This window comes from Channa argus, unplaced genomic scaffold (genome assembly GCF_033026475.1).
Source record: "Channa argus isolate prfri unplaced genomic scaffold, Channa argus male v1.0 Contig076, whole genome shotgun sequence".
In the NCBI taxonomy this organism is placed as follows: Eukaryota; Metazoa; Chordata; class Actinopteri; order Anabantiformes; family Channidae; genus Channa; species Channa argus.
The window spans coordinates 1-12,004 of NW_027125295.1; the positions used below are offsets into that span (position 1 = coordinate 1).

A 12,004-nucleotide genomic window follows, 5' to 3' on the forward strand; every position below is an offset into this window, starting at 1 on the left:
CTGTTTAGAAATTGGTTCTTAACAATCTTCTGTAGTCTCGCAAAACCCTTTTTGATTTCTTTGACCAATTTGCACATGCTGTTTGCCATATCGCGTCCAACAAGAAGAGGGCGCGCAATTGTAGTCAACAGATACTCAAAACTGAAATTGAATAACGACCATTGCAACTTTAGCCAGTAATCGTCCGCTCTGTCAAAGACACAGCCTTTTTTCGGCGACTACTCTGGAGTGACTGCAAAAGATCTAACAGGCAAAAGCAAGTTTTCACATTCAGGCCCGTAGGTAACGTTCCTTTTCAAATGCAGATTGACGGAGAACGTAGGAGCGTAATTGGACAATTGATTCATTTTTGTCCAACCTTGAGCGAGTAAAAGTAATGGCATCAGAACGGCGTAACTACACCAGGGGCATGGCCGGGGGCAGTGCTGTTCCAGTCCTCGTTAGTATAGTGGACAGTATCTCCGCCTTTTGTAATTGACATCCTAGGGCTGCTGCTGCAAGTGCAGCTATTTTTCATGGGAGAAAGTCTCTATTTCCATTAATAGTATGTGGTGGCTTTGTCCAAACTGAGGCTGTTTAGAAATTGGTTCTTAACTTTCTTCTGTAGTCTCGCATAACCCTTTTCGATTTCTTTGACCAATTTGCACTTGCTGCTTGCCCTTTTCGATTTCTTTGACCAATTTGCACATGCTGTTTGCCATATCGCGTGCACCAAGAAGAGGGCATGCAATTGCAGGAAAGGAACTCCTCAACAGGTACTCAAAACTGAAATTGAACGACGACCATTGCAACTTTAGCCAGTAATGGTCCGCTCAGTCAAAGGCACACAGCCTTTGTCCAGCGACTACTCTGGCGTGACTGGAAACGAGCAGTGCTTTTCCAGTCCTCGTTAGTATAGTGGACAGTATCTCCGCCTGTCACGCGGAAGACCGGGGTTCGATTCCCCGACGGGGAGAGTCTTTTTGCCTTTGTCCCGGACAGTTGAAATTTCCCGCAATACGTCTTCGGCTTGGTTGAGGAGGCTCGCATTTCCAAATGATGGCCAGAAGAAGTCATCGGGTGTTGTGCCAAAATAGCTCAGTTGGGAGAGCGTTAGACTGAAGATCTAAAGGTCCCTGGTTCGATCCCGGGCTTCGGCATTACACCACCTCTGTCTTGCGTACGATGCCAAGAGTCCCCTAACCTTTTGTTTTTGTACTTAAGACGGTTTGGAAGGTAGTCTCTATGTGTACCATTCTGTGATTTCAGGTTGTTTTACGAAGCAAGCATGTGTAAGAACTTAGTCAACCCACTGACACAGCTTGAGTGTAAATGTCATCTTAAAATAACAACAATTGTGTTTCTGCCTGATTTCAGGCCAGGGACCTTTCACGTGTGAGGCAAACTTGATAACCGCTACACCACAGATACCGGCGACTTTGACGAGCTACTTCAGAGCGTAGGCAAAAGCAGGCTTTCACATTCAGGCCCGTAGGTAACGTTCCTTTTCAAATGCAGATTGCCGGAGAACGTAGGGGCGTAATTTGACAAGTGATGCATTTTTGTCCAACCTTGAGCGATTAAAAGTAATGGCATCAGAACAGCGTAAGTACACCAGGGGCATGGCCGGGGCCAGTGCTGTTCCAGTCCTCGTTAGTATAGTGGACAGGATCTCCGCCTGTTGTAATTGACATCCTAGGGCTGCTGCTGCAAGTGCAGCTATTTTTCATTGGAGAAAGTCTCTATTTCGATTAATAGTATGTGGTGGCTTTGTCCAAACTGAGGCTGTTTAGAAATTGGTTCTTAACTTTCTTCTGTAGTCTCGCATAACCCTTTTCGATTTCTTTGACCAATTTGCACATGCTGTTTGCCATATCGCGTGCACCAAGAAGAGGGCATGCAATTGCAGGAAAGGAACTCCTCAACAGGTAACTCAAAACTGAAATTGAACGACGACCATTGCAAGCATGTGTAAGAACTTAGTCAACCCACTGACACAGCTTGAGTGTGAATGTCATCTTAAAATAACAACAATTGTGTTTCTGCCTGGTTTCAGGCCAGGGACCTTTCACGTGTGAGGCGAACTTGATAACCGCTACACCACAGAAATCGGCGACTTTGACGAGCTACTTCAGAGCGTAGCTTCCCAGCAAGAAGAATACCACGGTCGTGGAAGTTTACTCCTCAGGGGTTTTGGGATGAAAGGATCTTTATCGAACTTTGTAGTACTAAAACCAAAAGTGTTGCCTTTCTAATTGTTAGAGCTGAGACAACCCCTTTTACAAGGCAATCCACCCAGACTGACTGTGCACATGATAATGGATAGCAAAAGGGTTTCTCCCTGATTTCGAACGAGGGACCTTTATGCATGTTAGGCCAAGGTGATATCCACTACACTACAGAATTTAGCCACGTAGGGTATTACTTTCAGAGGGTAGCATCTAACCACAAAGCGACACATTATCGTGCAAGGTCGACTCTAAGGGGCTTTCCAAAATCCTAGTGCACAATAGGTACTTTCTCAGCTTAATGGGGACCATGCTCATATGTGGAGGCTGATCGGTCCAATGCTAAGCCAGTGTAGCGTGGAGAGGGGATTGAAGCTGTGGTAATTGACATCCTAGGGCTGCTTCTTCAGTGCAGCTGTTTTTCATGGGAGAAACAAAGGCTGTTTAGAAATTGGTTTTTAACAATCTTCTGTAGTCTCGCAAAACCCTTTTTGATTTCTTTGACCAATTTGCACATGCTGTTTGCCATATCGCGTGCAACAAGAAGAGGGCATGCAATTGCAGGAAAGGAACTCCTCAACAGGTACTCAAAACTGAAATTGAACGACGACCATTGCAACTTTAGCCAGTAATGGTCCGCTCAGTCAAAGGCACACAGCCTTTGTCCAGCGACTACTCTGGCGTGACTGCAAACGAGCAGTGCTTTTCCAGTCCTCGTTAGTATAGTGGACAGTATCTCCGCCTGTCACGCGGAAGACCGGGGTTCGATTCCCCGACGGGGAGAGTCTTTTTGCCTTTGTCCCGGACAGTTGAAATTTCCTGCAATATGTCTTCGGCTTGGTTGAGGAGGCTTGCATTTGCAAATGATGGCCAGAAGAAGTCATCGGTTGTTGTGCCGAAATAGCTCAGTTGGGAGAGCGTTAGACTGAAGATCTAAAGGTCCCTGGTTCGATCCCGGGTTTCGCCATTACACCACCTCTGTCTTGCGTACGATGCCAAGAGTCCCCTAACCTTTTGTTTTTGTACTTAAGACGGTTTGGAAGGTAGTCTCTATGTGTGCCATTCTGTGATTTCAGGTTGTTTTACGGAGCAAGCATGTGTAAGAACTTAGTCAACCCACTGACACAGCTTGAGTGTAAATGTCATCTTAAAATAACAACAATTGTGTTTCTGCCTGATTTCAGGCCAGGGACCTTTCACGTGTGAGGCGAACTTGATAACCGCTACACCACAGATACCGGCGACTTTGACGAGCTACTTCAGAGCGTAGGCAAAAGCAGGCTTTCACATTCAGGCCCGTAGGTAACGTTCCTTTTCAAATGCAGATTGCCGGAGAACGTAGGGGCGTAATTTGACAAGTGATGCATTTTTGTCCAACCTTGAGCGATTAAAAGTAATGGCATCAGAACAGTGTAACTACACCAGGGGCATGGCCGGGGCCAGTGCTGTTCCAGTCCTCGTTAGTATAGTGGACAGTATCTCCGCCTGTTGTAATTGACATCCTAGGGCTGCTGCTGCAAATGCAGCTATTATTCATTGGAGAAAGTCTCTATTTCGATTAATAGTATGTGGTGGCTTTGTCCAAACTGAGGCTGTTTAGAAATTGGTTCTTAACTTTCTTCTGTAGTCTCGCACAACCCTTTTCGATTTCTTTGACCAATTTGCACATGCTGTTTGCCATATCGCGTGTACCAAGAAAAGGGCATGCAATTGCAGGAAAGGAACTCCTCAACAGGTAACTCAAAACTGAAATTGAACGACGACCATTGCAAGCATGTGTAAGAACTTAGTCAACTCACTGACACAGCTTGAGTGTGAATGTCATCTTAAAATAACAACAATTGTGTTTCTGCCTGGTTTCAGGCCAGGGACCTTTCACGTGTGAGGCGAACTTGATAACCGCTACACCACAGAAATCGGCGACTTTGACGAGCTACTTCAGAGCGTAGCTTCCCAGCAAGAAGAATACCACGGTCGTGGAAGTTTACTCCTCAGGGGTTTTGGGATGAAAGGATCTTTATCGAACTTTGTAGTACTAAAACCAAAAGTGTTGCCTTTCTAATTGTTAGAGCTGAGACAACCCCTTTTACAAGGCAATCCACCCAGACTGACTGTGCACATGATAAAGGATAGCAAAAGGGTTTCTGCCTGATTTCGAACGAGTGACCTTTATGCATGTTAGGCCAAGGTGATATCCACTACACTACAGAATTTAGCCACGTAGGGTATTACTTTCAGAGGGTAGCATCTAAGCACAAAGCGACACATTATCGTGCAAGGTCGACTCTAAGGGGCTTTCCAAAATCCTAGTGCACAATAGGTACTTTCTCAGCTTAATGGGGACCATGCTCATATGTGGAGGCTGATCGGTCCAATGCTAAGCCAGTGTAGCGTGGAGAGGGGATTGAAGCTGTGGTAATTGACATCCTAGGGCTGCTTCTTCAGTGCAGCTGTTTTTCATGGGAGAAACAAAGGCTGTTTAGAAATTGGTTCTTAACAATCTTCTGTAGTCTCGCAAAACCCTTTTTGATTTCTTTGACGAATTTGCACATGCTGTTTGCCATATCGCGTCCAACAAGAAGAGGGCGCGCAATTGTAGTCAACAGATACTCAAAACTGAAATTGAATAACGACCATTGCAACTTTAACCAGTAATCGTCCGCTCTGTCAAAGACACAGCCTTTTTTCGGCGACTACTCTGGAGTGACTGCAAAAGATCTAACAGGCAAAAGCAGGTTTTCACATTCAGGCCCGTAGGTAACGTTCCTTTTCAAATGCAGATTGACGGAGAACGTAGGAGCGTAATTTGACAATTGATTCATTTTTGTCCAACCTTGAGCGAGTAAAAGTAATGGCATCAGAACGGCGTAACTACACCAGGGGCATGGCCGGGGGCAGTGCTGTTCCAGTCTTCGTTAGTATAGTGGACAGTATCTCCGCCTGTTGTAATTGACATCCTAGGGCTGCTACTGCAAGTGCAGCTATTTTTCATGGGAGAAAGTCTCTATTTCGATTAATAGTATGTGGTGGCTTTGTCCAAACTGAGGCTGTTTAGAAATTGGTTCTTAACTTTCTTCTGTAGTCTCGCATAATCCTTTTCGATTTCTTTGACCAATTTGCACTTGCTGCTTGCCCTTTTCGATTTCTTTGACCAATTTGCACATCCTGTTTGCCATATCGCGTGCACCAAGAAGAGGGCATGCAATTGCAGGAAAGGAACTCCTCAACAGGTACTCACAACTGAAATTGAACGACGACCATTGCAACTTTAGCCAGTAATGGTCCGCTCAGTCAAAGGCACACAGCCTTTGTCCAGCGACTACTCTGGCGTGACTGCAAACGAGCAGTGCTTTTCCAGTCCTCGTTAGTATAGTGGACAGTATCTCCGCCTGTCACGCGGAAGACCGGGGTTCGATTCCCTGACGGGGAGAGTCTTTTTGCTTTGTCCCGGACAGTTGAAATTTCCCGCAATACGTCTTCGGCTTGGTTGAGGAGGCTTGCATTTGCAAATGATGGCCAAAAGAAGTCATCGGTTGTTGTGCCGTAAAAGCTCAGTTGGGAGAGCGTTAGACTGAAGATCTAAAGGTCCCCTGGTTTGATCCCGGGTTTCGGCATTACACCACCTCTGTCTTGCGTACGATGCCAAGAGTCCCGTAACCTTTTGTTTTTGTACTTAAGACGGTTTGGAAGGTAGTCTCTATGTGTGCCATTCTGTGATTTCAGGTTGTTTTACGGAGCAAGCATGTGTAAGAACTTAGTCAACCCACTGACACAGCTTGAGAGTAAATGTCATCTTAAAATAACAACAATTGTGTTTCTGCCTGATTTCAGGCCAGGGACCTTTCACGTGTGAGGCGAACTTGATAACCGCTACACCACAGATACCGGCGACTTTGACGAGCTACTTCAGAGCGTAGGCAAAAGCAGGCTTTCACATTCAGGCCCGTAGGTAACGTTCCTTTTCAAATGCAGATTGCTGGAGAACGTAGGGGCGTAATTTGACAAGTGATGCATTTTTGTCCAACCTTGAGCGATTAAAAGTAATGGCATCAGAACAGCGTAACTACACCAGGGGCATGGCCGGGGCCAGTGCTGTTCCAGTCCTCGTTAGTATAGTGGACAGGATCTCCGCCTGTTGTAATTGACATCCTAGGGCTGCTGCTGCAAGTGCAGCTATTTTTCATTGGAGAAAGTCTCTATTTCGATTAATAGTATGTGGTGGCTTTGTCCAAACTGAGGCTGTTTAGAAATTGGTTCTTAACTTTCTTCTGTAGTCTCGCATAACCCTTTTCGATTTCTTTGACCAATTTGCACATGCTGTTTGCCATATCGCGTGCACCAAGAAGAGGGCATGCAATTGCAGGAAAGGAACTCCTCAACAGGTAACTCAAAACTGAAATTGAACGACGACCATTGCAAGCATGTGTAAGAACTTAGTCAACCCACTGACACAGCTTGAGTGTGAATGTCATCTTAAAATAACAACAATTGTGTTTCTGCCTGGTTTCAGGCCAGGGACCTTTCACGTGTGAGGCGAACTTGATAACCGCTACACCACAGAAATCGGCGACTTTGACGAGCTACTTCAGAGCGTAGCTTCCCAGCAAGAAGAATACCACGGTCGTGGAAGTTTACTCCTCAGGGGTTTTGGGATGAAAGGATCTTTATCGAACTTTGTAATACTAAAACCAAAAGTGTTGCCTTTCTAATTGTTAGAGCTGAGACAACCCCTTTTACAAGGCAATCCACCCAGACTGACTGTGCACATGATAAAGGATAGCAAAAGGGTTTCTGCCTGATTTCGAACGAGTGACCTTTATGCATGTTAGGCCAAGGTGATATCCACTACACTACAGAATTTAGCCACGTAGGGTATTACTTTCAGAGGGTAGCATCTAAGCACAAAGCGACACATTATCGTGCAAGGTCGACTCTAAGGGGCTTTCCAAAATCCTAGTGCACAATAGGTACTTTCTCAGCTTAATGGGGACCATGCTCATATGTGGAGGCTGATCGGTCCAATGCTAAGCCAGTGTAGCGTGGAGAGGGGATTGAAGCTGTGGTAATTGACATCCTAGGGCTGCTTCTTCAGTGCAGCTGTTTTTCATGGGAGAAACAAAGGCTGTTTAGAAATTGGTTCTTAACAATCTTCTGTAGTCTCGCAAAACCCTTTTTGATTTCTTTGACCAATTTGCACATGCTGTTTGCCATATCGCGTCCAACAAGAAGAGGGCGCGCAATTGTAGTCAACAGATACTCAAAACTGAAATTGAATAACGACCATTGCAACTTTAACCAGTAATCGTCCGCTCTGTCAAAGACACAGCCTTTTTTCGGCGACTACTCTGGAGTGACTGCAAAAGATCTAACAGGCAAAAGCAGGTTTTCACATTCAGGCCCGTAGGTAACGTTCCTTTTCAAATGCAGATTGACGGAGAACGTAGGACCGTAATTTGACAATTGATTCATTTTTGTCCAACCTTGAGCGAGTAAAAGTAATGGCATCAGAACGGCGTAACTACACCAGGGGCATGGCCGGGGGCAGTGCTGTTCCAGTCCTCGTTAGTATAGTGGACAGGATCTCCGCCTGTTGTAATTGACATCCTAGGGCTGCTGCTGCAAGTGCAGCTATTTTTCATTGGAGAAAGTCTCTATTTCGATTAATAGTATGTGGTGGCTTTGTCCAAACTGAGGCTGTTTAGAAATTGGTTCTTAACTTTCTTCTGTAGTCTCGCATAACCCTTTTCGATTTCTTTGACCAATTTGCACTTGCTGCTTGCCCTTTTCGATTTCTTTGACCAATTTGCACATGCTGTTTGCCATATCGCGTGCACCAAGAAGAGGGCATGCAATTGCAGGAAAGGAACTCCTCAACAGGTACTCAAAACTGAAATTGAACGACGACCATTGCAACTTTAGCCAGTAATGGTCCGCTCAGTCAAAGGCACACAGCCTTTGTCCAGCGACTACTCTGGCGTGACTGCAAACGAGCAGTGATGTTCCAGTCCTCGTTAGTATAGTGGACAGGATCTCCGCCTGTTGTAATTGACATCCTAGGGCTGCTGCTGCAAGTGCAGCTATTTTTCATTGGAGAAAGTCTCTATTTCGATTAATAGTATGTGGTGGCTTTGTCCAAACTGAGGCTGTTTAGAAATTGGTTCTTAACTTTCTTCTGTAGTCTCGCATAACCCTTTTCGATTTCTTTGACCAATTTGCACTTGCTGCTTGCCCTTTTCGATTTCTTTGACCAATTTGCACATGCTGTTTGCCATATCGCGTCCAACAAGAAGAGGGCGCGCAATTGTAGTCAACAGATACTCAAAACTGAAATTGAATAACGACCATTGCAACTTTAGCCAGTAATCGTCCGCTCTGTCAAAGACACAGCCTTTTTTCGGCGACTACTCTGGAGTGACTGCAAAAGATCTAACAGGCAAAAGCAGGTTTTCACATTCAGGCCCGTAGGTAACGTTCCTTTTCAAATGCAGATTGACGGAGAACGTAGGAGCGTAATTTGACAATTGATTCATTTTTGTCCAACCTTGAGCGAGTAAAAGTAATGGCATCAGAACGGCGTAACTACACCAGGGGCATGGCCGGGGGCAGTGCTGTTCCAGTCCTCGTTAGTATAGTGGACAGTATCTCCGCCTGTTGTAATTGACATCCTAGGGCTGCTGCTGCACGTGCAGCTATTTTTCATGGGAGAAAGTCTCTATTTCCATTAATAGTATGTGGTGGCTTTGTCCAAACTGAGGCTGTTTACAAATTGGTTCTTAACTTTCTTCTGTAGTCTCGCATAACCCTTTTCGATTTCTTTGACCAATTTGCACTTGCTGCTTGCCCTTTTCGATTTCTTTGACCAATTTGCACATGCTGTTTGCCATATCGCGTGCACCAAGAAGAGGGCATGCAATTGCAGGAAAGGAACTCCTCAACAGGTACTCAAAACTGAAATTGAACGACGACCATTGCAACTTTAGCCAGTAATGGTCCGCTCAGTCAAAGGCACACAGCCTTTGTCCAGCGACTACTCTGGCGTGACTGCAAACGAGCAGTGCTTTTCCAGTCCTCGTTAGTATAGTGGACAGTATCTCCGCCTGTCACGCGGAAGACCGGGGTTCGATTCCCCGACGGGGAGAGTCTTTTTGCCTTTGTCCCGGACAGTTGAAATTTCCCGCAATACGTCTTCGGCTTGGTTGAGGAGGCTTGCATTTCCAAATGATGGCCAGAAGAAGTCATCGGGTGTTGTGCCAAAATAGCTCAGTTGGGAGAGCGTTAGACTGAAGATCTAAAGGTCCCTGGTTCGATCCCGGGCTTCGGCATTACACCACCTCTGTCTTGCGTACGATGCCAAGAGTCCCCTAACCTTTTGTTTTTGTACTTAAGACGGTTTGGAAGGTAGTCTCTATGTGTGCCATTCTGTGATTTCAGGTTGTTTTACGGAGCAAGCATGTGTAAGAACTTAGTCAACCCACTGACACAGCTTGAGTGTAAATGTCATCTTAAAATAACAACAATTGTGTTTCTGCCTGATTTCAGGCCAGGGACCTTTCACGTGTGAGGCAAACTTGATAACCGCTACACCACAGATACCGGCGACTTTGACGAGCTACTTCAGAGCGTAGGCAAAAGCAGGCTTTCACATTCAGGCCCGTAGGTAACGTTCCTTTTCAAATGCAGATTGCCGGAGAACGTAGGGGCGTAATTTGACAAGTGATGCATTTTTGTCCAACCTTGAGCGATTAAAAGTAATGGCATCAGAACAGCGTAAGTACACCAGGGGCATGGCCGGGGCCAGTGCTGTTCCAGTCCTCGTTAGTATAGTGGACAGGATCTCCGCCTGTTGTAATTGACATCCTAGGGCTGCTGCTGCAAGTGCAGCTATTTTTCATTGGAGAAAGTCTCTATTTCGATTAATAGTATGTGGTGGCTTTGTCCAAACTGAGGCTGTTTAGAAATTGGTTCTTAACTTTCTTCTGTAGTCTCACATAACCCTTTTCGATTTCTTTGACCAATTTGCACATGCTGTTTGCCATATCGCGTGCACCAAGAAGAGGGCATGCAATTGCAGGAAAGGAACTCCTCAACAGGTAACTCAAAACTGAAATTGAACGACGACCATTGCAAGCATGTGTAAGTACTTAGTCAACCCACTGACACAGCTTGAGTGTGAATGTCATCTTAAAATAACAACAATTGTGTTTCTGCCTGGTTTCAGGCCAGGGACCTTTCACGTGTGAGGCGAACTTGATAACCGCTACACCACAGAAATCGGCGACTTTGACGAGCTACTTCAGAGCGTAGCTTCCCAGCAAGAAGAATACCACGGTCGTGGAAGTTTACTCCTCAGGGGTTTTGGGATGAAAGGATCTTTATCGAACTTTGTAGTACTAAAACCAAAAGTGTTGCCTTTCTAATTGTTAGAGCTGAGACAACCCCTTTTACAAGGCAATCCACCCAGACTGACTGTGCACATGATAATGGATAGCAAAAGGGTTTCTGCCTGATTTCGAACGAGGGACCTTTATGCATGTTAGGCCAAGGTGATATCCACTACACTACAGAATTTAGCCACGTAGGGTATTACTTTCAGAGGGTAGCATCTAACCACAAAGCGACACATTATCGTGCAAGGTCGACTCTAAGGGGCTTTCCAAAATCCTAGTGCACAATAGGTACTTTCTCAGCTTAATGGGGACCATGCTCATATGTGGAGGCTGATCGGTCCAATGCTAAGCCAGTGTAGCGTGGAGAGGGGATTGAAGCTGTGGTAATTGACATCCTAGGGGTGCTGCTTCAGTGCAGCTGTTTTTCATGGGAGAAACAAAGGCTGTTTAGAAATTGGTTCTTAACAATCTTCTGTAGTCTCGCAAAACCCTTTTTGATTTCTTTGACCAATTTGCACATGCTGTTTGCCATATCGCGTCCAACAAGAAGAGGGCGCGCAATTGTAGTCAACAGATACTCAAAACTGAAATTGAATAACGACCATTGCAACTTTAGCCAGTAATCGTCCGCTCTGTCAAAGACACAGCCTTTTTTCGGCGACTACTCTGGAGTGACTGCAAAAGATCTAACAGGCAAAAGCAAGTTTTCACATTCAGGCCCGTAGGTAACGTTCCTTTTCAAATGCAGATTGACGGAGAACGTAGGAGCGTAATTGGACAATTGATTCATTTTTGTCCAACCTTGAGCGAGTAAAAGTAATGGCATCAGAACGGCGTAACTACACCAGGGGCATGGCCGGGGGCAGTGCTGTTCCAGTCCTCGTTAGTATAGTGGACAGTATCTCCGCCTTTTGTAATTGACATTCTAGGGCTGCTGCTGCAAGTGCAGCTATTTTTCATGGGAGAAAGTCTCTATTTCCATTAATAGTATGTGGTGGCTTTGTCCAAACTGAGGCTGTTTAGAAATTGGTTCTTAACTTTCTTCTGTAGTCTCGCATAACCCTTTTCGATTTCTTTGACCAATTTGCACTTGCTGCTTGCCCTTTTCGATTTCTTTGACCAATTTGCACATGCTGTTTGCCATATCGCGTGCACCAAGAAGAGGGCATGCAATTGCAGGAAAGGAACTCCTCAACAGGTACTCAAAACTGAAATTGAACGACGACCATTGCAACTTTAGCCAGTAATGGTCCGCTCAGTCAAAGGCACACAGCCTTTGTCCAGCGACTACTCTGGCGTGACTGCAAACGAGCAGTGCTTTTCCAGTCCTCGTTAGTATAGTGGACAGTATCTCCGCCTGTCACGCGGAAGACCGGGGTTCGATTCCCCGACGGGGAGAGGCTTTTTGCC

The 12,004-nt window shown here is 45.6% G+C and overlaps 8 non-coding genes across 8 annotated transcripts; all 8 read left to right on the plus strand.

Annotated features, from left to right (window-relative positions):
• Positions 1-883: 883 nt before the first annotated feature.
• Positions 884-955, plus strand: trnad-guc (transfer RNA aspartic acid (anticodon GUC)). Its single transcript has one exon. It is a non-coding gene; the product is annotated as a tRNA-Asp (tRNA).
• A 111-nt stretch (positions 956-1,066) lies between these two features.
• trnaf-gaa (transfer RNA phenylalanine (anticodon GAA)) lies at positions 1,067-1,139 on the plus strand. Its single transcript has one exon. It is a non-coding gene; the product is annotated as a tRNA-Phe (tRNA).
• A 1,779-nt stretch (positions 1,140-2,918) lies between these two features.
• Positions 2,919-2,990, plus strand: trnad-guc (transfer RNA aspartic acid (anticodon GUC)). Its single transcript has one exon. It is a non-coding gene; the product is annotated as a tRNA-Asp (tRNA).
• A 111-nt stretch (positions 2,991-3,101) lies between these two features.
• trnaf-gaa (transfer RNA phenylalanine (anticodon GAA)) lies at positions 3,102-3,174 on the plus strand. The gene has a single exon. It is a non-coding gene; the product is annotated as a tRNA-Phe (tRNA).
• A 2,391-nt stretch (positions 3,175-5,565) lies between these two features.
• Positions 5,566-5,637, plus strand: trnad-guc (transfer RNA aspartic acid (anticodon GUC)). Its single transcript has one exon. It is a non-coding gene; the product is annotated as a tRNA-Asp (tRNA).
• Positions 5,638-9,273: 3,636 nt separating this feature from the next.
• Positions 9,274-9,345, plus strand: trnad-guc (transfer RNA aspartic acid (anticodon GUC)). Its single transcript has one exon. It is a non-coding gene; the product is annotated as a tRNA-Asp (tRNA).
• Positions 9,346-9,456: 111 nt separating this feature from the next.
• trnaf-gaa (transfer RNA phenylalanine (anticodon GAA)) lies at positions 9,457-9,529 on the plus strand. Its single transcript has one exon. It is a non-coding gene; the product is annotated as a tRNA-Phe (tRNA).
• A 2,391-nt stretch (positions 9,530-11,920) lies between these two features.
• On the plus strand, positions 11,921-11,992 carry trnad-guc (transfer RNA aspartic acid (anticodon GUC)). The gene has a single exon. It is a non-coding gene; the product is annotated as a tRNA-Asp (tRNA).
• Positions 11,993-12,004: the final 12 nt, after the last annotated feature.